Consider the following 4023-nt stretch of genomic DNA (forward strand, 5'->3'; position numbering starts at 1 on the left):
GCTCATTACCGAATGATTGTTGGAAATTTGTTTTTAATTTAATATACCACACTCCAGTATGATTATAGCAATTAGTAAAACTCAATGAAGCTCTCGTGGTTCTACTCACCTGACGCTTCGAAGATTTACGGATTATGAATATGGTTAGGGGAACCATTATATGAGACTTTAATGACATTTTAATAGTGAACATTTTTCCTCTCTTCTGGCCATTTCCGACGTACGAAGAGGGGAAAGAAATTACCTCCAGTGTACCCCCTTATTTTATCCATGGTAGGAAATCAAGTTTTCCTTTTGTAAGACCACTACGGAAATAATAGTCGATCTCTCCGTCCGGATTCGAACCGGTACCACAGCAGTCAGAAGCGAGTTAAGTTTGACGCCTTAACTCGCCCTCCCACAAGCGACCCTTTTTTAATGATGAACCATCCAAGTATATCCTAAACTATTAAAAAGTAAACTATACGCTTAATAGTTATTAATGTATATACATGTATTGATGTACTCCATGTGGAGATGAGATATAGAGTAAAAATGACTCAGTGATATTATAAAAATGTAATTTTATGTATATCATCCTCAAAAATTACAATTTCGTGGGATTACCTCAAACGTCCAATTTTTCGCAGTATAAAAACTCGTATACATTTATCAGTTCAGAATCTGCATTAATAAAGTCAATATTTATATATAACTAAATATCTTTTTGAGACAGGTTTGTTTATTAGTTTTAATAAAAATATCTATATAGTTTCACACTCTTTTATTTCTTGAAACTCCTACGTTTCGGTGACTCCAGCTGTTCTCATGTATAATTTTTTTTTCGGCCAAGACTCCCATTGGAGTCCTATACTGCCCAACCATGGTTGGGAGTCAAAGTTTTTCATTTTGTGGAACAACCACTCAATGAAAAAAGTCAACGCCCCAGGCCGGATACGAAACGGCACCGCCAATAGATATCAAATTGGTAAGACTGCGTCTTAACCACTACGGGCGGACCTTCTCATCTATTTATTAAAATTTTCAATTGTATTCTAATATAAATCTGCTAAAAATTCAAATTATAATAAATCGTTATTAAAAACATTTTAAGAGTAGTTCAGTAGTTGGGCACAGTCTTATCATTCTGAGATGTATTGGTGGTGCCGGTTCGAATCCAGCCTGGGGCGTTGTCTTTTTTTATTGAGTAGCGGTCTCACAAAATGAAAAACTTCAATCCCCCCAACTGTGGTGAAAATTATGGGAATACAAATAAATTAATACCTGGCTGTATGAAAAATTCGAATGTCATTAAAATATTTAAAAAAATACAATACATCTGTTTGCCTTTGTCAAATTCTATCATTAGCCAATTATCTACTTATAAAATATTATCAAATTAGGGAACAATGAGAACTTATAAATTAATTTTTATTATAATGTGTTAAATTTCCTATCTTTATCACAATTCCATTTATTATAATTATTCAGTTTACAATATCTATTAAACTCTCTTTATCAGCAAAAAATGAACAAGATAGTTGGCCGTATGAAGTAGATTGGAGGATTTTTTTTTTTTTTTAGATTGAATTGGATAATCCGGGTGGCGGTCAATAAAGGTTTCAAAATAGTAACAAAAAACCATTTATTGTTAACCAACGTTTCGCCCCACTTTGCAGGGCTTTGTCAGGGCTGATAAGAATGGTGTTCTATACCTATTCATTAGGTAAATTTACTAAAATATGAACTCTGTTAGAGCTATTTACTTTTAATAGTTCCCAAGGTTTTTTAAAAAAATATAAATTTAATAACAACATCTTTATCGCACTTGCTCAGCCTCCACTGGCTCACTACTAGTGATGTAGCGAGAGGGAGGCGCTGGGATCTCTTGAGCTCTGCTATACAGCACATTAGACTAGGTTTAATTTCAGTGCTGGCTGATAACTTTTTTTTTTTTATTGATAGATATTACAATCTGCCACACAGTTGTGGGCAATAGGTAATATTGATGAATGATCTCATACATACTAAAATAAAAAAAAAATAAAATAAATAAGTAAAAAAAAAAAAAATGAAAAAAAAATGAAATAAAATAAAATAAAAAAACTCTCTTAAAATATATACAAACAAAAGAATAGACAAGTGAACATAATCAGACTATCTGTATGAAAAATAAAATAACATAATGATAAAATAATATATACAATAATAAAATAATATATACAATACAATAATAAAATAATATATACAATAATAAAATAATATATACAATAGGCTGATAACTAAACGTCTTTATGGTTTCTCAAAATAAATTGACAAACTGTTCTAGTATATCTCGGTAATAATTGAAGGTAAATAGCCCTATTAGAGCTCATATTTTAGCTAATTTAATACTCTTTAAATGATGTTTAATTAGATTTATGGTGTTGTAAGTAGTTTTAAAGATATGGAGCTCGGAATGAAAAAATATTTTTTTTTTTTACGTTTTTCAACAGCTGTCATTTTTTATTCATTATAATTGGCAGACACATAAATTTAAATTAAATGACTAGTAATTATACATAGTTTTCATTAAATTAATTAAAAATTGGGGTGAAATAGCTCAATTTGTTTTTCTCCTGGGCTCTTGGATACAAAGCTAGCATATCAAATCACGTAGATTAATGCTGAAATAGACTAATATTTTAAAAGAGACAGATATAATTTAAATGAGTTACATAAATTCTGTTTACGTCGTTGAATCGATCCGGAATGTTAACTTAATTATTTCTTTAACATATTGTTTAAATTATTGATAGTACTAATGCTTTGGCCGTGTTTGAACAGCTGTACCAAGAATGATATTTCAGTTTCAAAAGTGCCGCTTGTCATTCCATTGATAGCTTTAATAAATTTGTTTCTCGCCTATCCTTTTTAATTTGGTAAGAGCTAAAAGAGGCGCCTTTCGAAACCCACTAGTTTCTCTTTCTCAAGATCTCCGTTCTGTTTTTACATATTTATTCATGAACGCTGTTTATTTATTCTTAATTAATTTGTGTGCTTTTTAAAATTTATTTATTTTTTTTTTTTAGTAAACTGTTCTACTTACTACTTTGGATGTTTTGTTTCTATTTTATTTATGCGTTGCTATCTATGAATTGGATGAATTGGTAAATTGTTATTTGGCTTTGTGTGAAAAGGAGGAAAACGAAAATAAAAATGAAAGAAATATGGTCCGGGTGTGGTCAAAAAAACTCAAATAGTAGAATTATACTATTTATTGAGCTAACGTTTCGCCCCACGTTGCAGGGCTTCGTCAGGGCTATTTTGACGGCAGTCAAAACAAATCAAGTCATTTTTGTTTTGACTGCCGTCAAAATAGCCCTGACGAAGCCCTGCAACGTGGGGCGAAACGTTGGCTCAATAAATAGTATAATTCTACTATTTGAGTTTTTTTGACCGCACCCGGACCATATTCCTTTCATCTTTACACACGGTCAACCAATAATCTTCCAAAAATAAAAATGTTTTTGTAGTGTATTGATGATGATTGTTAATAAAAAATGTTATATTGTATTGTAGTGTATATAAGTCCAATTATGGATATGCTGTGTCTTATAGCATTTATTTGGGCAGCATGGCCAAATAAAGCATTTCCCTCTGTAATTTATTAATTATTATATACAATTTGCTCTCAGACTATAATAGATATATAGTACATGGTAAAGTGCAAATACATTTTATATGTTACATTTATATGATTTTAATATACCTTTTCATTGTTTATATATAGTTATAGTTTTATAAATATACTGTGAAACAAACTACAGAAAAAAAAAATAATGATTGAATAAATTAAAAAATAATTTTATTCTGAGACATATATCTCCTAAGAATGAATGCATGGTTCATACTTCAAGATTTTTGTCTGGCAAGCATTTACATGTTTCCAGTAAGTAAAATGAAATTTCATTGGAATATTGGCTTAACTACTGTTTATAATGTTAATCAATGTATGCCTATTTATTTTATTACAATGATGTGGAGGTTTGGTTATACAATAAG

Source organism: Halyomorpha halys, unplaced genomic scaffold (genome assembly GCF_000696795.3).
Source record: "Halyomorpha halys isolate HHAL.00 unplaced genomic scaffold, Hhal_1.1 Scaffold31.1, whole genome shotgun sequence".
Lineage (NCBI taxonomy): Eukaryota > Metazoa > Arthropoda > Insecta > Hemiptera > Pentatomidae > Halyomorpha > Halyomorpha halys.